The following is a 27,107-nucleotide window of genomic DNA, read 5'->3' on the forward strand; positions in this document are numbered from 1 at the left end:
CAGCAGAGGGAACGTCTTTACCATGAGCACTCTAAACGCTGACAAAGTCAGAGACCAGGATGCTAAGAACCCCAAAGCTTTTTTGCCCAGATCTTCTCCTACCCCTGGCTCAGAAGTCGGTTTGATCACATCCTCAGGCATTTCATTTCAAACCACAATGGGCCTTTCCGCAGTCTGGGACCCCTAAGAGTCTCCTCTCAGACCCTTGTGCCCTCTGGTCATTGGGACTCTTCCCAAGTCAAACCACTTGCTCTCTATAATCGGATTCTACCATTCCTTGCATTGTCTTAGAGGCAGCTAAGGACACAGTGGATAGAGCTGTAATGGTTAAAATTAAATTATGAAGCTGTTAGTAGCTTTTAATAATTTAATATAATGTAAATATAGTAAAAGAAGAGAAATGTAGTAAAAGTAGAAAATACTGGCTAGCTAGATACCCTATAGCTGCTGTCCGAAGAAGTCCAGCTCACCACCCCGCAAGGGCTCCCTCAAGCCTCCATCTCCGGGGAGTCGGTGGTGTCTTCAGCAAGGGTTCCACCAACGCAAGCCTCTTCCTTCAGCTTCAGTCACTCACCCTGCAAGCCTCTCCAAAAGATCTTCTTTTGGGTCTTGCCTTTTATACCCCTTTTTCCACGGCACTTCCTGTCTCTCCCTCTTTTCACAGGAACCAATCACAGTCTTTCAATTTGCCTAGCACTGCCCAGAGGGCAGTGCTTGTGGCCTTTTGGAGTCAACTTTTTCTATTAGTGATTTACTCAGTGTTAAGTAGGGTACTTTAAGTTCTTGATTGATTAACTCAAAATAGACAAAGAATTTTAATTCTTTCTTCGTAGAGCCTGGGCCTGGAGGCAGGAAAACCTGAGTTCAAATCATGCTTTATTAGGTATATGGCCCTGGGCAAGTCATTTCACCTCTGTCTGCCTCAGTTTCTCAACTGTAAAATGGGGATAACAGCACCCATCCCATAGGGTTGTTGTGAGGATCAAATGAGAAAATAATTGCAAAGTGCACAGTGTCTGGCACGAGTGGAATCTTTATGTTGGCTAACATTATCACTATTATTATTACTCCAGACTCCCACTTATCTCCAAGCTAAACCATCTTCTGAAGATCACTTCTCCTCTCCATCTTGATTCCTTTACCAATCCCTCGTAGGAAGCCACAATGACCTCTGAGATAAGGACTCTTGGCATCTACACACTTCTACCTACCAACTCTCCTATCCTCGTGTTCTATTCATGACCAAATTAAGAATATTTCTAAAATAAAAAATTATAATTCAAATAATCCAAAAAAAAAAGCAAACAAAATCACTGGTACTGAATATAGTATCTGTGTAGAGTTTGCAAACCAATCTGGTCAGGGACAAAGCCTTGTATATTCTTAAGTCAGCTTCTCATTTATATTCATGACTGCATCTACCCTGGGATGTGAACCTCACAAACAGGAACCCTGCAGTGGGCAATGGGGGGCTTTGAATCACAACTACAGAAGACACAGAAAAACATCTCTCCTTTTCCTATTTTGGATAAACCATTTATGAAAACAGTTATTCCCTTTCCTTCCAATGACTCTAAAGTTACTAGAGATGTGCTTACTTTAAGACAAATGATCTCCTTTCATTAAACACCTAAAATTGACCTACAGTAGTTGAAAGAATACTAAAATGCCCTAAGAAGGACAGAATTCCCAGAACATCTTAGGGAAACATCTAGGGATTTGGTACTCACCTAACATGTAAGACTACCATGTTAGTAAAACTCTATGGACTTCCCAAGATGCAAGAGTTAACTGGGAAGAAGGTACATGGGAATGGAAGGCAGTTTTTAAAGTCCTCATTCCAGGGCAGCTAGGTGGCTCAGTGGGTAGAGATCCAGGTCTGGAGATGGGAGGTACTGGATTCAAATCTGGTATCAGTCACTTCCTGGCTGTGTGACCCTGGGCAAATCAGTTAATCCCAACTGCCTAGCCCTTACTGATCTTTTGCCTTGGAATGGATACTTAAGCATTGATTCTAAGGCAAAAGGCAAGATTATGTGGGTTTTTTTTTTTTTAAGTCCTCATTCAGGAATAGAGGAATATTCTTGCTTTCACATGCAATCTTTTAATTTGCTACTTTGTATTTAGAAATAAATATGATTTTGTTTTGGAGAAAAAAATAAATTAAGTCCTCATTCAGTTGGTCTTCAATGGCCCCAAGCAAGCTGTTCCATAAGGGTGGGCAAGTCACAACTATTATAGCCCATGTGGGGTATACAGAGTGCTGAGGCAATACTAGCACCTCTGGTGTGGCGGCTTGTTGAGCCCTTTTCGGGGCTGCTTTCCTGTTCTGGTACCCACCTGCCACCCAGCTCTCATTTGTGGCTCAAGAGGCTGTGTAGCATGCAGTGGCCATGCCCAGCAAACCATCTTGGCAGGCGGGCTAAACCTGGCTGAGGGGCCAACAGGTTTCAAATGCATTAATGAGTTAGAGGCACATGAAGACTTCCCCTGGCAGTTGAGAACAATTTGTTCCAATGGACATGGAAGCAACAGAAGTGGGAGCTGCGGAGCACTTAGAGTTTAGTCAGACACAAGGCCTGCAGCAGACTGCCCCCTGCCTGAGCCATGGCCAGTTGTCTGGCCACAGGACTTCGATGACTCTGGAAGAGGATTGGGAGGCCAGACAAGTTGGTGTAACTCTGCCCCTCTTAAATCCAATTTAGACATTACCAGGAATCCCATCGTTTTAGTCCTCTCACTACAAAGGACAATAGCTAACTGGCTGACATGGTCACTAGCAGAAGCCCTTCCAGCCCAAGTCAACAACAAGCAGCAGAAATGATTTTTCAGTAACCGCTGCTCGAGAGGACATGATTCTCGACACAAACCGACAAGTACTACATTCCAATAAAAACCAATTTTCATTTTGTTTGGACGGAACCAAAATCTACAGTGAAGAAAGTTCAAGCTTATTTCTGGATCCTTCGTTTCTAATGTCCCATGCTGTGCCTTGAGTTCCAACAGAGAGGCAGTATTTGGCCAACCTTTCCTTTTCCCTGGTTCATCTCCATTCCCCTACCATGGGGAAGAACTTAATGTCTCTTTAATGTCAAAGAAGAGATGGGCTACAGGAATGCTTTTAATAGAAGTTTAAAGCTCTCTCTTCAATCCATCCATCCATCAATCAATCAATCAACCAGCCAGTAAACAATTATTAAGCACCTGGGCCAGGCAACTTGAAATATAAATACAGAAGTAGGGCAGTCCCTGCCTGAAGGTGCTTACATTCAATAGGGTGTGTGTATGTGTATGTGGGTCACAACATGTACACAAATTAGTAAATAAAAGATAAATAATATATAAATATATATTCACTCACTGACTGGGGAGCAGGATTTTAACAAACACAATTGGGAGTATCAGAAAAAAGACTCCTGAAAGAGGTGGCACTTGAACGGAGTCCTGAATAGAGTAAGAATTCCAAGAGACAGCAGAGACAGGGAGGGAAAGCATTCCAGTCACAGGGAACAGTCTGGGTAAGGGTAGGAGTTACAACATGTAAAGGGCCAGCTTGGCTGCACAGGGAAATGGGTGAGAGAATAATATACAACCAGCCTTACAAGGTAGGCTGGAGCTGAACTGTGAAAGACTTTAAAGGCCAAATCAAGGTAGGGAGCTCCTAGAACAGTGACGGTGAACCTTTTAGAGACTGAGTGCCCAAACTGCAACCCTCACACCGCATGTGAGCACCCCTCCCTTACCCCAGACAGGGGAGGAGGTGCTCCCTTTGGGCTGCTGGGCAGAGGGCCAGGTCACGTAAGGAATGTCCTTAGAGGTGCATGGAGAGGGGGAAGGGAGCAGCCTCCTCTGGCATGTTCTGGCACATGTGCCATAGGTTCACCAACACAGCCCTAGAGTTTCTGGCTCTGCAGTTTAAAAACAGCCTCCCATTCTAACCCTCTAATAGTTCCTTGGGCACTAAATGGGCAGGAATGCGTATCTCAGGCCCTCCAAGGAACTATATGTGAGAGAAGACTTCCTTTAGCTCCTTCCAACAGAACAAAACATCCTTTAAAAAAATATTCCATACTCTCCAAATGTACTCAAATCCCTTGAAAGTAGTATGAGATCACTTCCTTGGGCAAAAAACACTGTAATGATTTAGAGGCAGCAAAGGTGGCTTTAGCTTGCTCCTGGATCACAACTCCAAAGCTTATTATGCTCATAGTTATGTGATACAATATTATACCACCTTTATAAGATAGGTAGTATAAACATTATGATCCCCATTTTATAAATGAAGAAACTCAGGCTGAAAGAGACTAAATGATTTGCCTACAGTCAGATGGTAAATTTTCAAGTTGGAAGTCAAAGCCTGTCCCAAGAGGTTAATAAATGCTGTCTGATTGATTTTCAGACTCTAAATCTGATGATCTTTCCACTACTCTATGCCATCTCTATTAAATGGGGAAAAAGACAACACTTCTCAAATACTCTGCCAAACAGGGAATTCTTAAGTGGGTATGACTTCTGTTAGGAGCTTTGGGGAGCTACTGTTCTATCAATGTTATTTGCATCTTATGAGATAAACTCCAACTATTCTTTGGGAAGAATTATTTGGCACCACCATCTTAGCCTCATTTCTCAGCCCCATTCCTTCATTGTAAGCGATGAGAGCAGCTACAGTAAGTGGACCTTTGGGAGCCGTTAAGCATATGCCAAAAATAACACATCAACTGACATTGATTAATAAAAAAGTATTATACTGGCAAGCCCCAAGAATCTAAAGAGAATGGCATCACTTTTCAACAAATAAAGCTATGCATGCCTTAAAATCTTAGTGTCAATAAACACGAGTTCTCCTTCAGACTGAATTTGGCCTAATCAGTCTCAATGAGAGATTGTCTGGGAAAAGGAAGTTTGTGAAATACACAGCATAAATGGGGCACTTTATCAGACTCCCCTCAAAAACAAGATCACTATTAGCGAGGAAAATCACAGCTCTAGAGGCTTAATATAAAAAGATGAAGGATGCCCAATAGAGAGAAGTTGTTTGTCATTCTTTTCACCATCACTCCTTCTTATGGTTTTGGGATCAAGAAAAAAATCAAGTACAAAAGAAAATAAAGGGAGCTCTAAAAGTCCTTCCTCTCTTCTCCTCCTTCATTACTCACAAATGACTAGAGATTAGACATAGGCATTCTGACACCTTCAGAAAAAGAACTGTTGGGGTCAGATGGATGCAGATCAAAGCAGACTATCTTTCATATCAGTGTATTTATGGCTTTATTTGGGGTTTTGGTTATATATGAGTGTGTTCGTACAACAATGGCCAATATGGAAATGTGCTTTCCATGATAATAAAAATGGAACAAAATTTAAAAAAGGAATTTTGGCTCAGTGTGTCCTAAAGCATCCCTGGTGAATCTTATGGGCCTCTTCTCAGAATGATGTTTCTGAATGCACAAAACAAAATACAGAGGATTACAAAGGAAAACAATTACAATGAAATAGTTCTCCAAATAGAGAATTTTTTTTCTAAGTTCTCAGACTCCAGGTTAAGAATCTTTGCCCTAATTATGACAAAGCATGTCATCTACCTCCAGAGAAAGAACTGATGGAGTCAGAATCGGTATGGAAGCAATCTATTTCTCATTTTATTTTATTTTGTGTTTTTATTTTGGGATTTTGGTTTTATATGAGTATTCTCCTAAAACATCATCAATATGGATCTGCTTACCATGTCAGGAAGGAAGGAAGAAGGGAGGAAGGGAGATAATTTGGATCTTATAATTTCATTAAAAAATGTTAAAAATGGTTATTATATGCAATTGGAAAAATAAAATATCTAAGAAAATGGGAAAAAATAATGTCTAACAGAAAGCATAATGTATACTACTGGCCACTTTGACTAAAAAGTACACTTGTTTGTGTCAGAGGTCTAATCAAACAACCAAAAGCTCATGTGTTTCTGGTAGCATGGTAAAACCTTTGTTTTTAGTTTCAACTGAAGATATTAAGAAATATCTCTCTAGTTTCTCAGGAGAAACAATGCCCTTTACTAAATTCTTTTCCCCTTTCTCTTTGCCCTATCTCTTTTCTTTTAGGAAAAGTATTTAAAAAGTATAGCTAAGCTCCAGGAGAATGGATTTGGGGTAGTAACCAGACTAAGAATGGGAGATAGCCTTCCTCAAATCACAGTGGGGATTAAAATAGTAATCTGGGGGGGGGGGGCGGCGGATTGGAATTATTTTGGGTCACTCTGTGGAGAGTGGTCAGAGAGGGACTGAGTGGTTTTAGGAAAATAATTCTCTTCTGTTGGATGAGGCAACAAGTTAGTTAATTCTTGTTAGAAAATTTCCCTTCTCTAAGAATTTGATAAAATATGACTTTGAAGTGACTTACGTTAAAGAAAAATGGTCTAGAGCATGAAGAGACTTGTGCTGGTTTGAACCATTCTATCTTTCTCTTTCTCTCAGCAGAAAAATGCTTGGGTTAGGATGAGAAACAAAAAAGGTTTCTGTAGGCTTGTGGTGACAGTACAAAGTATAGTTCCACTCCCAGATCCTCTTTTTTTTTTTTTTTAAATGCCTTAGTAGCAACTCTAAGATAAAAGGGCAAAGGCAAGGCAAATGGAGGTGTTAAGTGACTTGTCCAGGGTCTGAGAGCAGATTTGATCCCAGGTCCTCCCTATTCCAGGCCTGGTGCTCTATCCACTGTGCTACCTACCTGCCCCCTCACTCCCAAATCCTCTTAAAGTAAACCTTCCACTTTAAGAACAGCTTGCAATTGGAAGAATGGAGGACAATCGTACAATTCCATAAACATTAAGTTTACTATATTCTAGACATCTAAGTAGTTGCGGCTGGGATTACATGGAAAGTGACATAGTCCCTGCCCTCAAGGACATTATAATCAAATAAGATCTATGATCTATATGTAAATATGAAGGATACGAATCACCTCTCACTTGGACAACTATAATAGTCTCCTGGCTCATCTTCTAGCCTTGACTGTCTCCTCACTCCAATATAGCCTCCTAAGCACAGGTCTGACTCTAAGGAGGGTCCAGCCATATATCAGCCTACTTGCTGTTCCTTACGCACAATATGACATCTCACCTCTGTTTCTTAGCAACAGCTGTCCCCTCCAGTATCAAATGCTCCCCCTCCTTGCCTCTGTCTTCCTTCGAGAGTGTCAACTCAAAAGAATAGAGAGATAGAACAATGGAACATACCAGACAAGGGAGATTTAGAAATAACAGACCCAGTGTATGATTAAATGGAAAACATAAATTTACCTAGGAAAACTCTGTTTGATAAAAAGCTACTGGGAAAACTGGAAAGCCATCTGGAAGAAATAAGGCCTAGACCAAACCTCACACTATGTTCTAAATGGAGATGCAATCTTGATAATTAAAGACCATACTATGAAAAAAATTAGAAAAGAAACATACCTAAAATACCTTTTGGCTGTGAGAAAGAAATATATTCTAACCCAACAAGATACAGAGGCAATTGCAAAAGATAAACTAGATAGTCCTTGATTACCTAAAACTGAAAAGCTTCTGCACAGACAAAATTAAGACATTTAAGATAAGAAGGGAAGTGGTTCAATGAGGAAAAAACCCCTTTATCTCAAGTTTCTCAGATGAGGGTTTCAAATCCAAGATATATAAAACTGAGAGACATTCCCCAACATAAATGCTCAAAAGATATGAACAAAAAGTTTTCAAAAAAAGGAATTACAAAGTATTCACAACATGAAAAAAACCTCCAAATCACTAATAAGAAGAAATGCAAATCAAAACAAAGATTTCACCTGACACTGCAAATTGGAAAAAAAAAAGGTAAGTCCATGTTGGAGGGGATGTAGAAAGATAGGCACGCTAGTACATTGTTGGTGGAGCTGTGAAATGATACAACCATTTTGGAAAGCAATTTGGAGTTATACAAATAAAGTGACTAAAATGCCTGTACTCTTGGAACTAGACACCATTATTGGGTTTATACCCTAAGGAAGCTGTGTTGAAAAGAAAAAAGTTCCCTTATTATGCCAAAATCTTTACAGCAGCACTTTTTGTGATAGTTAAAGAGTTAGAAGTAAAGCAGATGCCCATCAACTGGGGAATGGTTAAACAAATTGTGGTAAATGAATATGATTACAATAATGTAATATTTCTGTGCTAAAATAATGTGGGATGAACACAGAGAAGCATGGAAAGATCTGAATAAATTGATGCAAAGTGAAGTTAACAGAATCAAACAACACTGTGACTATTGTTTGTCCCTTGTTTTCCAAGAGGAACAAGGATGTCACAAGGTACAGTCCCGACTTGTGCGTGAACTGGATTTAAGTGATGCAGAGGTACACAAAGCCATCAGCGTCATTCTCCCTTTCAGGGACCAGTGGCAAAACACAAGTCAGGACAACTGGAGGCAGACTGGGATGCAGTAGACGACGTGGCATCTCTGAAGTGTGACCAAGCTCTAAGGCTCCACAGACCGTATTTCAGCTGCTGAGGAGACCATTCTTATCTGTCCATTACCCAGGGGCAAGTCTTCATTCCTGTGCTTGAGATCAGACTCCCCTCACTCACTGTCAGTTACTCTCCACTCACTTTAGCCCACCTGCCAAGCCAGTTTACTGGGATGAGGGTGCTGTGCTTGCTTCATTCTTGGGGCCATAGGTGAGATCCATACATGGGTGAAAGGGGGACACACACCAAAGGCAGATGAGCAGCCCTGAGTGTACAAACCTGGGGAGAAATCTAGAGCCCCAGCCCAGGGAATTCTAGTCTGAGCTTGAGATAAGGACTTGGTCCACACTTTGGGGTGGTTGGTAGTACTAAGTATTAAGTACTAAGTATTGATCTTTTTTGCCTAAAGCTCAGGGAAGCTCCAAGGCAGGACAATCAGGGTGAACCTAATTGGATCAAGTATACAGCAACCCCCTGACCTGATCAAGATCCAATGAGCTCAAAAGCTTGTACCTAAGCCTGAAGCAAATCTTTAAGCTATCTATTGAATCAGCAGGGGGAGGGGACTCTCTGAGCTCTCAGCCCTCAGATCATCATCATTTAAGGACTACGGATGAGACCAGAGTGTGCATGAAGGAAGAGCAGCAGCAGGCTTAAAGACAAGTAGTGAGGAATAAAAGGCTGACAAGGAAGGCTGAGGCCACTTTGAAAAACCGCTTCAGGCCACAGGGCATGGTATTTCCACTTGGGTTAAAACAAATCAACTATATAAGTCCAAGAGGGAGGTTTGGGGTGGGGAGGGCTTTCAAGTGCCTTTCCTTGCAAGTTCATTTTCAGTTCTTTTAGGCTTGAACCTGTGTTTAACTTCTTGCTGAATCATCTAGGAAGTTCTACTCAGCTTTTTTGAAAGTGGCATAACTAGGTCAATGGAACCAGAACAGTAATACTGGGGTGCAGTAATTGGAGGTGCAAAGCACCCATAAAACCCCTGAAAGTAGCATATCTCCCCTCTAATTCTGATATAAACTGGTATTAGAGGGCCACCACTGCTTCTACCTATAATGTAGAAATCAAATTTTGTCTTGAGAGACAGACTCTCCTCCACTCCTGTCTCCCTTTCTCTCACCCACCCACACAAAATCAATACCCTCCTTTACTGCCCAGACCTGAGTGGAGATGGCCTGATGAGAGCAGAGCATGTACTACGGTAACTTCTCTGGAGGTACTGAAGGTGACCATAACAGTCCCAAATAAAAAGATTAAATGGCAGCAGTTTGGGGAGTTGGTTTGTAGTACTAATAGCTTCATTTTATTATTTAAAACCATCCTGTCAATTACATGGTTTCAATAAAAGGTGAGTAAAGGCCTGGGAAGGGAGAGGCCCAGGAACAGCTGGATGGGATGAGAAACTGCTCTAGTCTAGGCTGTCTGAGGTCCTCTAGCCCAAAGCACAACAGAAAAACTCCCATCCACAAAATCCCTGACAAGGTCCCTGTGCTTGAATACTTCCAGTGATGGGCAACTTACTACAACAAAGAAACCATTTTTCATTTTGGATAGCTCCAGTTTTTAAGTTTTTCCTAATACTGAGCCAAAAGCTCTTTCCCTGTAACTTTCATTCAGTTATGCCTCTGGAGCTAAATGAAACAAATTAAAAACTTTTAGGGACATGAGCAGTATATCCATCATGTCTAGCAATTAAAAGTTGGTGCTTCAGGGACACCTCGGTGGCTCAGTGGATAAAGAGCCAGTTCTAGAGACAAAAGGTCCTGTATTTGAATCTGACCTCAGATACTTCCCCAGATGTGTGACTCTGAGCAAGTCACTTAACCCCAATAGCCTAGCCCTTACTGCTCTTCTGTCTTGGAATCAGTACACAGTATCAATTCCAAAATGGAAGGTAAGAGTTTTAAAAGAAAAAAAAAAGTTGTGCTCCATTAAAGAACAGTAGATTAGGGAAGAAAATAGCTAAGAACAGAGCATAGATGTATGAACTAGGACTTCAGAAACACAAATGAGGAATTTCTAGCCAGGAACGGAGATAAAAATCGATTTCCCTGGAGACAGTCTAAAGAAGAGAGAAAAGAATACCAACATGTGACTTCTAAGACAGCAGTCAGAGAAGCCCCCAAGCTGTAAGAAGAGTTATTAAGGCCAGAGAGTCAGTAAGAAGAGAGGAGTGACACCAGTAACCTCGTATTTCTACTCACAAACATACAACATGTGGGCAACAAGCAAAAGGAACAAGAGATTTTAACGTAAATGATTCCAGTTTCTGATATCACTGAAGATCTGTGGGCTCTATCTCGTGACTCAAATATGGCCAGAGGAGCACAAAGATAAAAGAACCGGAGGCACCAGAGGCACCCAGGTTATTGGGAAGATAAATACTCCTACAAACTACTCAAGTCCAATTGAAATGTGGTGAAGAATATTTGGGTGAGAGGATTAACGTAGGAAGAGAAACAACACTGTGATACAAGTACACTCTAGACCGCAGGTTGGCAAATTAAAATTTTTTACTTAAAAACCATTAGGTCATGAGCCATTCAAAAACAGCATCTGCTCTAGATGCCCCAGTCTGCCAACCTCTGCTAAAGGCCAAACAGACTAAATCGGAAATGAATAAATGAGTTTCAGACGTTTCAAAGCTGGCAAGGAAGGAAATTTGGTTTCAACTATCTGCAATTCTGTTTCTGTTAACAGTAGAACAGTAGCTAAATTATCAATTTGCCTTGATGATAATAGCATTCTTCCCTAATTGGAAACAGTGAGGGGAACTGCTCTTCTGGAGAGATTATGACCAGTAAAGGAACAACTAGTTGCAGAGGTTGGAATTACTGGAACTTTGGGAGAAAATAATCATTACCCCTTAATATACATGATCAATAAGGCCAAGAAAGTGTGAATTAGTCAAATATGCCCCCTAGATTTGGGGAAAGAAGGTAACAAGGAATTCAGAGAAAGGACACGTAAGACAGATCTAAAATAAAACGGAGGAAGTTAGCTTAAGATGGTTGAGATCTTTCAAGAAAAAAATTCTAATAATACAAACATGAATAATCCCAGGAAGGAGCAGATATTGGTGGACAGGGAATGCATTCACCAGCTAAAATTCTGAATGGAAAACGAAAGGAAGAAAGAAGCAAGGACAAATGATTAAATACAAATACAGGAAAAACAGAGCCCTGGAAGCATGTCTGAAAAATATTAGAAAGTCCTAAATGAAAAGTGTTATGAATGCTACGGACAGCGAGGTGGATGGAGCAGTGAGTAGGCTTGTAATCAGGAAGACTCATCTTCCCGAGTTAAAATTCAACCTCAGATTCTTACCAGCCATGGGACCCTGAGCAAGAGACTTCACCCTGTTTCTCTCGGTTCCTCATGTGTAAAATGAACTGGAGAAGGAAATGGCAAACCACTCTAGTGTCTTTGCCAAGAAAACCCCTAGTTGGATATGACTGAAAATGAATGAACAACAATAAGAATAAATGCTAACGACAAGAAAATGGTGTTCTTTTAAAAGTCACACTGGGAGCAAGACCAAAACTGGGATAAGATCACTGCTTAGGGCAAATGAGACGATAAAGATAGAAAGAGAAAACTAATCATCTCTGTGTTTTCTTACAATCTTTTTTTGGAGTGGCAAAGTATGGAACAAAATTTGGTTGGCAGAGAATTATAACTCACAATAAAAGAACTTTCAATAAGCTGCTCTCTGTGAAGTCATGTCACCTGGCCCAAATTGAAAATATATCCTAGAATACTGAAAGAACTTGCCAACATGGTGGCACAACAGATAAAGCATCAGGCCAGCAGACAGGAAGAACCTGAGTTCAAATCTAGTCTCAGACATATACTAGCTGTGTGGTCCTATGCAAGTTACTTAACCTATGTTTGCCTCACTTCCCCTATCTGTAAATTGGGGATAATAATAACACCTACCTCCCAAGGGTGTTGTAAAGATCAAATGAGATAAAAGTCAAGTGCTTGGCACAGTGCCTGGTAAGTAAGCACTATATAAATGGTAGCTAACAATAATAATGGCTAATAATGTGATTGCTGAGCATCTGATGTCAGTAAACCCTGAGAAATCATAGAAGGGAGGAGCAGGTAGGAGGCTCAGTGGATTGAAAGCCAGGCATAGAGACAGGAGGTCCTGGGTTCAAATATGGCTTCAGACACTTTCTAGCTGTGTGACCCTGGACAAGTCATTTAGCCCCCAGCAGCTAGCCCTTATTACTCTTCTGCCTTAGAACCAATACACAGTATTGATTCTAAGATAGAAGCAAAGGGTTTTTTTTTAAAAAAAAAAAAAAAAAGGAGGTAAGAGAAGTCTGCAGAACAGGAAATTACTAACTGTGATTCTAATTTTCAAATAGGAAAAATGTAGGTTCTTCAAACTATAAGCAAATAAGCTTTATTTTTATTCCTAGCAAAACTAATAGAACCCATTAATGAAGGGATAGTTTGTGAATAATCAGAAAGGGATGGATCTATCCAAGTTATCATAGACTTATCAAAAACAAGACTGGCTTAGACAAACTTTTTTAATCATCACTTACTTTGCAGCACCAGAGATCAGTAATTCTCAAACTTTTCAGTCTCAAGATTCCTTCACATTCCTAAAAATTATTGAGGGCCACAATTATTTACCATTTTAGAAGTTAAAACAGAAAAACTGTAAAATATTTGTCTAATTGTACATCTTAAACTATTGATAAACCTACTACATGCTAAAATAAAAATAACTATTTCCTAAAAAAAAAAAAAAAAGATTGAGAATAGTATTGTTTTATCTATCTTTGTAAGTCTCTTTAAAATTTGGGGCAAGTAAAGAGAAAGGAATTCTCATATTTGTTTCTGCCTTCAATCTGTTGCAATATGTTGTTTTGGTGGAGTATATGAAGAAAATCTGTTTGCGCAGATAGTTAAAAAGAGAAGAACATCTTAATAGGTAAATAATATCTTTGTAACATGAAAATAGTTTGGACCATGTGGAGCCACTGAAAAGGTCTCACAGGCCCCCTAGGAATCTGTGGACCACACTGTGAGAACTACTGCACAGACAATTCCTAAAGGCTTCTTTCAACAAAGTCTCTCACACTATTCTTGAGGAGAAATAAATGGCACTACAAGCAAGTGAAATATCAGAACTATCTGAATGAGCAGGCACTGAAAGTGAACCTGGAAAGGGGTTTCCAGTGGAGCCCCAGAGGCCTTGGGCTACCTCCTGCTCCCTCTTTTTATCAGTATTCTGCATCTTGCTGGTGGCACGCTTATCAAATTTTTAGATGCCAGAGAGCTAGGAGGAGGAGTTAGCAATTTGGATGATGTAATCACGAACATAAAAAAATCCTGACAGTGGCCGAGAACAGTAGGATGAACTTAACATGATAAAATTTATAGGATTAAATGTAAGGGCCTACCTGTAGGTTCAAAGATGAGGCAAATTACGAAGCATTTTGCAACCTATAAAGTGCTATATAATTAAGAGAGATTTTTTAAAAGTCAACAAAATAAATACAGGGTACATGACAACAGTTCATATGAAAAGCATCTCAGAGTCTTCGTGGACTACGAGCTCTTTTTACAAATAGCTATTTTGGGAGATGGTACAAGCCAACAATCCATTCTTGGGATTTCTCTTACCTGAAGGAAGGCAAAGAGAAGCAAGAAGTAGAAAAGAAATATAGATTTAGGTGGGGCTTTCCCCGCCAAATCTAGAATTCAAGAACTAAGCAGGAGGTAGCCCTAGTCAAAACCTTACCATCTAGATGAAATAGTTAAATGTTACTTGCTATCTTCAGAGACTTGTACAACTTGTTTTTTGGTACTCGTGAAGCAAGGTGGTCCAAATGGACATATGATCTAAACATGAAAAACCACCTCATTAAAAAGTTACAAAAAGGCAACTTACAATCATTATTTGGGAGAGAATTCTTAACTAAACAAAGGGATGTGGTAATCGATCTTAAAAAGGATCATTTGATTACATAAAATTCAAATACCTTTTTCAGAACAAAAATCAATGTAGCAGGGATGAGGGAAATTATAAAATGGGGGGGGGAGGGGAGTCCCAGAAAATATCTGTGATAAAATTCTGTCGAAGTCATACTGGGAATTGATACCATCACATAAGAACAGAAGCCATTTCCCTATTTTAAGTGGTTAAAGACTATGAAGAGCTAGTTTTCTTTCTTTCTGTTTTTTAAAAGTCAGAATAATGACCGCATTGGTTTGAGGAACTCTAGGTAAAGAAACCCTCCATCTAAGACATCTCAACACCTACTCTACAACTATAGCTTTATATAACAGCCTGGGTATTAAATGCCTTTCCTAGAGTCACACAGTCAGTATGTCAGAAACAAGATTTGAATCCACATCACCTGGATCCGAGGCCAGGGCTCCAAAAAAGAAATACAAACTATCAACATCTGTATGAAAGAATTCTCTGAATCACTAAGACAACTACAAATTAAAGCAACTTTGAAGTTTGCCTCCACACATGTCAAACTGACTAAAAGAGCATAAGACAAAAATGAAAGCTGCTGGAAGGGCTGTGGGAAGACAGGCACACAGATGGTAGAGCTATGAATCTGGCTCAACTGTTCTGGTAAAAAATTTGAAATCATGCTTTAAAAGCCACAAAATTATATCTATTGTACTCCTTAAACCAATGATAATATTACTATATGTCCCCAAGGAGGTCAGAGACAGAGAAAAATACTCCATGGCTACAAAAATATTTGTAGCAGCATTTTCTGTATAAAAAAGAACTGGAAACAAAGTAGAGAACTTTCCACTTTGGCACCTACGAAACAAATTGTAGTATCTGAATATAACAAGCTATTCTGCTAAAAGAAATAAAGAATGTGAGAAATTAATGAGTCTTCTATGCATTGAATATGAAAAAAAAACACAAGTCCTTCTATGCATTGCTGCAAAATAAGCAGAACCAAGATTACACAAAATTCAAACTAATGAAAAAGGAAACAACATGGAAGGATAGCAAAACTCTGATCCCAGCAGTCACCAGCTGTGACTTCCAGGACTATCTACAAACGTGTCTTCCTTTTCTCAGTAGTGAAGTGAGGAACTAGGTATATGTTGTCAGGCATGGCCAATAATACATGCACAGGGAATGTGCAACTGTGTTTGAAACTGGCCTTCTGTGTTTGCCAGGGAAAGGGAAGAGGAGCAAGGATGGCATCTTTGGAAAGTGGCAGACTTTTTAAAAGAACATCAATAAAGCTGGGGTAGGGGGAGATCAGGAAAATGATTCTTGTCACTTCCAAAATAAAGCCATTTTAACATAAACTGCTTCCTTCTTTAAAAATGTTTTTAAAGGTGTCTTGTCTGCAGACCATTTTTTTTTTTAAGCCCTCACCTTCCATCTTGGAGTCAATACTGTATATTGGCTTCAAGGCAGAAAAGTGGGAAGGGCTAGGCAATGGGGGTTAAGTCACTTGCCCAGGGTCACACAGCTGGGAAGTGTCTGAGGCCGGATTTGAACCTAGGACCTACCGTCTCTAGGCCTGGTTCTCCATCCACTGAACCACCCAGCTGCCCCCTGCAGACCATTTTTAAAAGAGCCAGCAAGAGTCAAAAGAAAACTTTGGACTAATAAGAACAAACATAAAAATAAATATTGAATTTTAAAACTTCTGATGAGGCATTAAAAGGTAAAGCTTCAATTTTATTATAGAAAATATCTATAAAATATGTAATTTATAAATTTATAAATATATTTATAAAATATAAACTAAGGTATATAATATATGAAATCTCAAGTAAGTTGTTAATTCATGCCAAAACCAAAATTAAAGCAATTTTCTCTCTTACTGCCTTAACCTTAATGCTAGAGGAATTCAGCCATGCACACCAGTGGCTCACTAATACTTTCAGAGGCATTATGTTCAAAGAAATCAAAATATATTACATTCCCCTCTTACTTCAAAGCAGAGGCACTGCCTTTTTTTTTTTTTTAAACTCTCACTTTCTGTCTTTGAATGGAGGTTCCAGGCAGAAGAGTGCTAAGGACTAGGTAACTAGGGTAAAGTGTCTGAGGTCAGATTTGAACCCAGGACCTCCCAGGAGTCTCTGTGCCTAGCTCTCTATCCACTGAGCTACCTAAGTGCCCCAAGGCACTGCCTTTTTAAAGAAACCTCTCCAGATTACATGTTCTTCTATCATTTAAAACACTATTCAGAAAGATAAAGTCAGTGGGAGATGGAAATGGAATGAATCTTAGAAAACGAAAAATCATTGGTGAAATTGAGAAGCATTTGTTAAGCTCTTCCTAGGCCTGGAAGCTTAGCCTTGGCCTTGGCCTAAGCACTGGGGATTTAAAGAAAGTCTCTACTCTCTAGGAGTTCCCAGTCTAATTGGGGAGCTGCTCCTCAGGAATAAACCTATCTGCTCCAGCTCCATTCAGTAAATGCACAGGGCCCCTTCTGCTATAGTTCCGGCTCAACCATAGAGAGAAATACCTCACAAGTTCTTGAGTCATTCCAGCCATGGGAGGAGGGCAGAGCTGACCTCATCCTAACGACTTAAGAAATATTAACTCATCTGAGTTGCTCAACAATTCCCTCTATGAGTTAGGGACTAATCATCCCCATTTTACAGCTGAAGAAACTAAGGCTCACAGAAGGGAACAGACCTGCCCTAGTCACAGAGCTGGATTGGGGTCAGCAGAAGGAGTGGAAGCTGGATCTCTCCTGGCTCTGAATCCAGGGGTCTTCACATGAGATCGTGTTGCCCACAAGACAGCATAATGATGACCCATCCAGGCTATCCACAGACACTTACATGAAAGGGACTTGAGAGGAATCAAGTCCCAAGCTGAGCAGAGCTGCCCAGTTATCCCCGACAGGTGTGTGTGCAGGAGGTCTCCAGGGTGCTTGCCACTTTCCCCAAAAGCCCATTCCACTTGGGACAGTTGTAATTGTTAAGTGTTCTCTTATAGCTGGAATCTCCCTCTCTAAAATTTCCCCATTAAATGATGAAAAGAGCATAAGGGATTGCTAAGATGTGCTGCTACTATTTATCTTGACTTTATTTGATGAGAACAAGACAATATTATATTCCTGGGAATTCAGTTTCCTTTACTCTGAAAGGCTGTGTTCTTTATGAAACAAAGAGAACAGAAGTGGCATTGTGGCACAGTGGAGAGCACTCAGGACTTTGGAGTTGGGAAGGCCTGGGTTCAAATCCTGCTTCAGCCACTTCCTTCCTCTACTACAAAGCTTCACTGCTCTTAGCCTCAGTTTCCTTCTCTGCAAAACAAAAGGGCTGGTGTCTCAATGGCCTTGAAGGCTCCTCCCAACTCTGGATCCATGATCCTGAGAAGGGAAAAAGTTCAAGTTCTTAGGTTAACATGGCATCCAATATCCCCTTTTAAAGTTTGTACTTCCCTGGTGGCTACAGGGAAACCACTTTGCTCATAGGGATTCTGTTTTTCCCATTGGTAAAATGAAGGGATGAAATCCTGCCTCTGCCACTTACTAGCTCGTTAACCTCAGGCTCACAAAGGCAGGTCTACAAGTTCAGGACACGGGTTCAGACTAAGACACTGGACAGAATCCCTTCTAGTTCTGAAATTCTATGAATCTATTAATGGTTCAGATTCCTGCTGCCTGGGTGACCCTGGCAGATGATTTAACCTCAGTGGGTCTCAGTCTCCTCACATCTGATTTCGATGACCCCTATGATCCCCCTTTGAGCTCCAATCTACGATCCGAGAAAGAACTTTTAGGTTTATAAACTGTTTTCTTCACAATCATTTGACAAGGTGGCCTGAGGTACACTGTGACTGGCCTCTGAGTCAGTAAGACCTGGTTTCGAGTCCCCCTCTTATGGGACATACTGGCTCAGGGACCTGCTTACTAGGCAACTTTCTACACTGCAAATAAGTATTACTGAGTATGAGAAGAGTTGCTAAGATAATTATAAATGAAATGAAATCACAGGTCCAAACACTGACAAAATCCTCTGAGGTAGTTAAGTCAAAGTATTAGCCCTATTACATCTGAGGGAACTTGGGCTCAGAACGTTTAAGTGATGAGCCGAGGATCCATAGAGCTATCGGTTTAAGCTGAGCTTCAAATCTAACATCCTGGGAGGTTCAAACTCACAGTGATCTGAACTGCAATTCCAGATCATTAATAGGACAATCCCCTACTTTATTGATTTTTTCCACAGCAATGTTGAATCTCTGACTAGTGTCCACTCCCCTGCTGCTCAGCCACCTAGAATCATGTTTGATCCAACAAAGAGTTAAGCCTACCAAGTGCTTAACAAAGAGATATGGGGGGGGGGGGTAAGGGGGGGGGAGACTAGCCATGACTTCAACAAACTTACATTCTACCCAGAGCGGTGCTGAGTACAAATACATGTATGTATAAAAAAGAATGTAATGGAGGGCACTGTCAGTGGAATCAGGAAACGGCCATGGCGACATTTTAGAACTGCTTTAGGAACTGACTGAGAGAACAAAAAATAGCAAAAGTGAACAAATGACTTCTGACTTACTCCCATCTTCTATGATCTGCCCTGCTGCCTTTCCATTACCACAAGCAGGAGCTGCCAATGTTTCCTTGGAATGGAATTAAATGCACTAAACGAGGTACACCAAAACAATCACAATTCCATTGGAACTCTATTGTTCAGAATATAAGACTATCTTCATTAGCCCAACAAACATTAGGCGCCCAATATATGCAAGGAGCTGAGAGAGATGGAAATCCTCAAAAGATACCTGGCATCAGGTTTATAATCCAGACTGGAAGCGCAAGTGGCCTACCAAATAAAAACATTAAAGAACATAATATGCAAATGAGAGGCACCAGAAACACTCTGAGGATTCAAGAGGAGGAATGATCACTTCTGGCTCAGGAGATCAAATATGGCTTCATGGAACAGGCAGCATTTGAAGCAGGGCCTTGAAGGACAGGTAGGTGAAGGGCATTCCAGAAATGGGGAATGGCCTGGCCAAGGGGCAGAGGGGATAAATCAGGGGACACATCTAGTCCAATCTGGCTAGACCACTGAGCAAATGAGAGCAGTTTGAGATAAAGCTGAAGAGACAGACTGGGGGTCCTGAATGTCAGGCTAATGGGCTTGGAATTTCTTTAACAGGCAGTTGGGAGCCTTGGAAGGTTTCTCAGCAGCCGAATGTGATCAAAGCTGTTACATACTAGGAAGACTAATCTGACAAACATACTAGTGTGGGCTATCAGGGGAAAGAGGTCAGAAGATGCATTTTAGGAGCCACTCCGGTGGCAGTGAGGAGCAATGAGTACCTGATTGAGTGGGCAGAACAAGAAGAAATAAGATTAATTTATATATAAATAAGGAGATAAGAGTGCTGGGTTTGGAGTTCAAATCCAGCCTGGGAAACTTCCTAGCTGTGTGACCTTGGGCAAATCACTGTCTGCCACTGGAGAAGGAAATAAATGGCAAACCACTCCAGCATCTTTGCCAAGAAACAGAGGTCCCCAGGGTCATGAAGAGTCTGAAACAAGTGAGCAATGTACAAACATGGCACTCAACAAAACAACTGTGAGGTGGGTAGCCCAAGCATTCTCTGTTTTGGGGACAGGAATCAGGATCTGAAAAGTGACTTATTCAGTCACAGAAAAGAAGTGATAGTGCCAGGCTTTAAACTTAAGCTCTCCTGACTCCAAGACCAGTGTTCAGCAAGTCAGAATCTCAGAGTCCATCTCACTCAGTTTCCTCTCTAATGCACTAATCCAGCGTACAAAACCCTCAACTGATGGTCATCCAGCCCAAAGCACAACATTTTCAAGAACAGATTGCTTAAGAGCTTCAGGCTTTTTGTTCAGATGCTGGACAGCTCCAAAGGGGCAGATACACTAAGTTGCTGCCCTGTAACTTTAATTAATCAAGGAACATTCACCAAGTATCAATGTATCAAAGACAAAAGTGAGACAAAACTTGCCACTGTGGAGAAGAGTAGGTTCAAAGTTAAGTAAATGCAGGAGAAATTTTAAAAAATACACAGAGATGGGGGTGAAGGGGTAGACACACTAACAGCCTGTGGAATTGGGAAAGGCCTTTTGAAGGAGATGGCACTCAAGCCTAGCCTTGAAAGGAGCTCGAAAATGAAGGTGTCAGGGGAAGAGGGAGAGCTCTAGGCATGGGGACAGCCCATGCAAAGGCAGGAAAGAAGTCTCTGGCCTGTTGTGAATGAGGAATGAGAAGTCCAGGTGGGCTGGATCTTGGAATGTGTAAAGAGGAGTTCTGGGTAACAAATCTGGATAAGCAAACTGGAGCCAGACTAGGAAAATCATGAAAAGCTGAAAAGGTAAGTTTGTGTTTGATCATAACATCAATGGGGAGCTAATGATGTATCCTGAGCAGAAGGGTAACCTGATCAGATCTGTGATTTAGGAAAACGTCCATTTCATAGCTGTTTGAAAGATAAGACTAGAGAGAAGAAAGTCTGGAGACAGGGAGAGTAAGAGTGCCACTACAACACTGGGGAGGTGAGGAGGGCCGGGATTGACTTTGGAGTTTAACACAGAACAAACCTATCCTCTTTCCTACCCAACAATCTTTCAAATATCTGAAGGTGTCTACTATGTCCCCCTCAGTCCTCTCTTCTCCAAGCTAAGGACCTCTTTTGGTCTTTGCCACTCCTCATCTCATTGTCCTAACTGTACCCCACAACCCCCATCTCTAAAAATTCTCCCAAGGTGTTAAAGTCCACCTGACAGAGACCACTGTCCAGGGCACCAGAATCTTAAATCTTGGATGGATATCCATGATCTCCTTGATTCAGCCCCACCCACACATCTTCTCATTCTGTGGGTATCATCTTTTCACCAGGAACAAGACAGCATCATTACACATTAGCAGCTGCACCCACGCTATGCTTATAGCCAACACCCCACAATCCCTCAGCTATCAAAGCCAGATGTTCTTCACATCTTCAGTATCTAAGTACATCAATGACTGATAGTCATTATTCCTGTCATACTGTCTGTCATACTGTCTTACTGGTTCTAGCCCATTCCTTAAACTTACTGGGATCTTTCTGCCTCCTTAGACTCATCCCACATATTAGCTACCCCTCCAGAATTAGCACCACCGTCCCCTGCCCCACAAAGCACCACTTTTAATGTGAGGTTTGACAAGCACCTCCTTATCACAGTCCTAGAAAGGCCAAGGTACAAGTATTTTTTAATCACCATTTTACAGATGAGAAAATCAAGTTCAAACCCAGAATCATACAACAGGGACGTGCTTAGGGTCAGGACTCAAACTTGGGTTTTTTGACTCTAAAACCAGAATTCTTTCTCCTACCCTCTACTGCTTCTCAGGCAAAGGGAAGGCCCTTCAGCCCTGAAGAATCTCTCTCTAGAATGAATGGGATCTAGAAATAGAGCCAACTTGGTAAGATAAACATTACCACCCTCAGGGTGACCCAATTGGGTTGTTTCATAGCTGGAAAGGCAAAGTCTCACAGAAAGTGCCCCTCCCACCTCTCACTTAATTTCCTTAGTGCTGGCCCAAGCCTGGGCAGCACTCTGGCTGGGGTTCTCTAGGTTGGGGATCCCCTCTACTGCTGCTTTCTTAATCCTCCAACGACTTCTGTAAGAAAACAAAGAGGTGCCCAGAAGGCCAGTCTAGATGAGGGCAGGTAAATGCCGTTGTCAGTGTTTAGGCCTTTTTATTCTCTCCTCACTTTGGAGCCCACAGCAAGGGCAATGTAAAGAGCACTGTCCTCGGGGGCCCACAGAACTTAGGCCAGTACGAGTTCCTCAAGGAAACTTGTTATTTGTCTACTTTAGGCAAGATCACTTCTCTCAGAACCAGTCTCCTCACCTGTAAAAGGAGGACATTATTTACACAGTCGCTATCACAGACTACTGAGAGGAAAAGGGCTCTATTAATAATATTTCTATAGCAGCTATGTGCTAGCTAAGTGCTTCAGAAAAACCACCTCATTCGATATTGCTATTACTACCTCTGGATCCAACAATAGCCACTCCTGGGACAAAATATGCCACACTTCCCAGGCAGAACCCCAAATCCTTCCCTGGAGGTGGAAGAGTCCTCAAGGGCCATCCAGTCCAACCAGGACTTTGAACAAGAATTCTCTCAACATCCCAATAAGAGGCCACCCAGTCTCCACTTGGAGACCTCAAGTAAGAGAAATCCACTCCCTGCCAAAGCAGCCCATTCTCTGTTTTGGGGGCATTTGCTGTCCCCATGACCAGAAAGTTCTTTTATTATCTCTAGGTCCCCTCAAGTAACCTGGGCCTCCAGGGCCCAGCTCAAGTACCAGCTCCCAAAGGAAGCCTGGGCTGAGACAGTCCCAGAGGCAGTGGGAGATCTCACTCAAATTACCGGAGATATGGTTTGGGTGTGACCAGTGATTTCATCTGTATAGGAAACTCCCGCCAGAGCTTCCAGGGTAGATTAAGGAGAGCACAGACACCCAATCGGGATATATCAGAGGGACAGAACCAATCTTTCTACAAGGGCTGGTTGTCAATCCACAAATGCCAAGCTGCAGCATTATAAGTAATACTTCACTCTGTTAATGACTTAGTGGCACATCCAAGTATTTACTTATGCTGCTACCCTCTCAGGAAAAAGCTCCACCAAGGTAGGGACTTTCATTCCTTTGTTTGTTCTTGGCCTTTGGTTCCTCAAAGAAATGGGTTTAGACTGATTACAAAAAGGTGAAATCTACTTCTGCGCTTGGGGGCCAATCAGAGCAGTCTTATCTCTCTACCACAGTGCAGCCCTTTCATACTGGACACAGCCCTCATATCCTCCTGGTCTTCTCTTCTCTGCTCAGGAGACCCTCCAACAAATGGGAGATGGTCTTCACAAAGTGGAAATGGGATCCTTCACAATGGAAAGAACACTAGCTCTGGAGTCAGTCAGTCAATAAACATTTATTTAAGTGCTTGTTTGGTGCCAGGCGCCAGGCATACAAAAAAGGTAAAAGGCAATCCCTGCCCTCGAGGAGCTCCCAATCTAACAGGGGAGACAACAAGCAAATAAATAAGTATAAACAAGCTCACTGTAGGAAAAAGGAAATAATCAAACTAAAATTAAGGGGAGGGGGGCACCTTCAGGTCCATGGGACTTAGTTGAGACTTAAAGGAAGCTACAGAAGCCAGCAGGCAGAGAAGAGGGTGAGCATTCCAGGCACAGGGAGACAGTTGGGGAAATATGAATAGAGCTAAGAGAGGGAGGGTGTCTTGTTTGAGAAGCAGCCAGGAGGCTGGTGTCACTGGATCAAAGAATCTAAACAGGGAATAAGGTGTAAGAAGACTGGAAAGGTGGGAGGGGACTTGGTTAGGAAGGTCTTTGAATGCCAAAATATTTTGTATTTGATCCTGGAAATCCTAGGGAGCCACTGGAGGTTATTAAGGCCTTGGATTCAAATCCCAACTTTAACATTTGAGCAAGTCAAACCTGACCTCAGTTTTAAAAATGAGGGCACTGGCCTAAGTGGCCTTTGATGTCCCTCCCCCTTCCACCTCTAAATCTATGATTCTGACACTCCTGGTTGCTGTTCTCTAGACACTCTTCAGTTTAACTACCTGCCTATGAACCATGGGGCCCAAACCTGAACACAATGTTCCAGAAATCATCAGCCTGGCTAAGCTTCCTATCACAGGAGCCCTGAGAAGCATGACATCTATTCCTTCCTCCAAGCTATTGACAAAAATGTGTAGACTCAGACTGCCAATCTATTGCAAAGAAGTTGGACTAGAAAATTCAGTGATGGGCAAACTATTCCCCGTGGGCCAGATTCAGGCCTTAGTTTGCCCATCACTGCCTTAAGCAATTCCCTAATCACTACATCTGGATGTGGAGGGTGCAGTGATTAGGGAATTGCTTAAGGCAGTGATGGGCAAACTAAGGCCTGGATCTGGCCCATGGGAAATAGTTTGCCCATCATTGGGATGATCTCATTCTCTGCCAGCTCTAAAATCAAGAATTTTTGAATTTCCCACATCTTTCTCCCTGGACTCTAACAGAGGGATATGCCCCAGGCCTTCCATGCCCTCTAGCAGCCCTCTCAAAGGGAGAAGATAGGGTTAAAGAGAGACTTCCAACAAGAGGGGCTGGGGAAAGCTCCAGGAACCTGAGAAAAAGTGGGGGCAGGGGAAGGGGAAAGGAGTTAAGTTGAGGTATCTCTGGCTCCAGCAGACCAGGAAGAATGAGGAAGGAAATAGTCTTCCAAGAGAAGGGGGGTACACAGGAGAGGGTCTGTGAGATGGCAGGTGACAGAGGCCAAGGGGAATTTCAGGCCTATGGCTCTACACTGGGAGGGAGGGATGAGAGGGAGGCTGTACAGCTACTAGGGGTGAAGGGTCATGGGAAAAGGAAACCATGTGGTGTGTGTGGCTAGAGGTGGGGGGGAAAGGAGAGGAAGGAAGAAGGGAGAGGGAGGGAGGGAGTGTCTCAAAAGGCTCTGGGAAAAAGCTGATAATGTAGGGGTGAAGGTGAGAGAGCATCAACCACAGGAGCAGGATGGGGGAGGGGAGGTATAGGGTGTGTTACTTTGTGGGGAGAAGGGGATAAAAACAAGGAGGAAGAGATCTTATGTAGTCCTAGGTAGATCTATGGGGGGAAGGTCACAGGGACCTACCTATAAGGACATGGCAAGGTTGTGCAGTCTCATATTAGGGGGGCCTCACAAGGGCCTAAGAGGACATGGGGGGGTGTCACAGGAAGTGGGGGGAGTTCATAAGGGTCTATGAGGTCATGGGAGGGTTGGGATATTCTGCAGCCCCCTGGGGGGGAGGAGTCAGAGGGTCTAGGGAGACCTGGAGGGGCAGGTAGGGGGACAAGTCTTGCAGCCTATATGGGGTATGTGTCACACAGAGGGGGTCCTGCAGCTCCACAGTTATCACAGGTTCTGAGAGAAAATGGGGATCTTGGAGCCCTGTGTGGGATATTACACAAGAGGGGAGCCGGCAGCCTGAGGGGGATCTGTAACCTTAACATGAAGGTCAGGGGAGCCCTGCAGTGCGGGGGAGTGGGGGCGTCACACGGAAGCGGGGTGACGCTGAGGGGGAAGGTCGATGTAGCCTTCCAGGGGGCCACACAGGGCGGGGTCTGCAGCCTGATCTGAATGTCAAGACCATGGGGGGACTCACCTGGGGACTCCTGCAGCGCCATGGGAGATCACACGAAGGGGGGGGGTCACGCTGAGAGGGAGGGGATGCTAAGGTCTCACATGGGGTCACACAGGTGGGGGTCACGCTGGAGGGGTCGCAGAACCCCACATGGGGGAGGGATGCTGTAGTCTTCCTGGAGAGTCACACTGAAGGGGGACCCTGCAGCCCCACGGAGGGGGAGTCACGATGGGGGGAGGGGACGCTGCGGCCTCACAGGGAGTCACACAGAGGGCGGAGGTCACGCTGAGGAGGGGTCATAGCCCCCACATGGGGGGGTCACCCTGAGGGGGTAGGGACGCTGCAGTTCCCACTGGGGAGGTCACTGGGCCCCGAGGGCTCGGGCAGGGAGGGGATGGCAGGGTCGGGGTACCCCGCGTCGCCCGCCCACTCACCTGGGGAACCCCACACCATCCCCCGGCCCTGGCACGGGATCCGCAGCGGCCACAGTCGGGCTCTCTGGCCTCCGGCTCCGGCCCCTCAGGCAGCAGCGGCGGCAAAGGCGGAAGCGGAAGTGAAGGGGAGGAGCAAGAGAGGCTTCCCGCCGCTGATTGGTTAATGGTCTCCCCAGCCCTCCCACAAATTTTTTTTTAAACAAGAACTTTATGCGTTTCCCGAGTTCGTCCAGTCAAACACCTGAGATGGGGGGGAGCCAAAAGAGAGGCGGGGAAAGAGGTCTGGTCAAGGGGCCCGAAAGATCGGGTTCGAATCCCGCTTCTGCCCCTTCCGTCTCCCTTTCATTACGCTTCGTGCCTCTGAGGCGAAGGAGATTCAGCCTTTGGGACTTCGCTTCCCGTGATGCTTCGGGGGGGGGGGCATCGCTCAAAGGGAGATACATTCTGAACTCCATTCCCCTGGAGGCTGTGCCGGTCTGCGTGGTGATGTCATCAGGGAAGCCTCTTATTGGTGGAAAGCCTTCTGAGGGGCGGGAAGATTTAAACGCCGGACCTCGGAGAGAGGCCCTGGAAGCCTGAAGACCAGGGAGTCCACCTGCAGGTACCTGGTCGCAGGACTTCTGCAGACTGAGGATCGCGTCTAGGATCCCTGGTCTAGCCTGAAAGTGGGGCTCCAGGACCGTAGATAAAGACTACAGAGAGGCTCCTCATCCGACAGATGAGCCTGGCTTGGAACCTAACCCTCAGGCTCCAAATCCAGCTCTCCCTCCCTTCCTCCCCGTCTTCTTTAGTTCCAACTCCAAGGGAAGGGCAGGAAGGGTTAGCGACGGGGGTTAAGTGACCTGCCCAGGGTCACATCGCTAGGAAGTGTCTGAGGCCACATTTGAACCGAGGACCTCCGGTTTCCAGGCCTGGTTCTCCATCCTTTGCGCCGCCCTGCTGCCTCTCAGCTTTATATCTTCGAGTCCAGTGCTCGGTCCTAGTAAGGACACAGTAAATCACTTTGCCCGCAGGATCTCAGTCAGGGCAGGAAGGGGGAGGAGAACTAGCCAAGGAGAGCCCAGGTTTTAGGGCAGG

At 43.2% G+C, this 27,107-nt stretch overlaps 1 protein-coding gene across 2 annotated transcripts in view; it reads right to left on the minus strand.

The window, feature by feature from the left end:
• Window positions 1-26,108, minus strand: part of UBE2F (ubiquitin conjugating enzyme E2 F (putative)) — a 108,085-nt gene extending 81,977 nt beyond the window's left edge. Inside the window, exon 1 of one of the 2 annotated variants that reach the window (XM_044673325.1) lies at window positions 26,031-26,108. The gene's annotated coding sequence lies outside the window, so the exon portion shown is untranslated. Of the gene's footprint in view, window positions 1-13,026; window positions 13,046-26,030 lie in introns of those variants that run through there. The other variant, XM_044673324.1, reaches the window with a different exon arrangement.
• Window positions 26,109-27,107: the final 999 nt, after the last annotated feature.

The sequence above is a fragment of the Gracilinanus agilis genome, chromosome 4 (genome assembly GCF_016433145.1).
Source record: "Gracilinanus agilis isolate LMUSP501 chromosome 4, AgileGrace, whole genome shotgun sequence".
Classification (NCBI taxonomy): Eukaryota; Metazoa; Chordata; class Mammalia; order Didelphimorphia; family Didelphidae; genus Gracilinanus; species Gracilinanus agilis.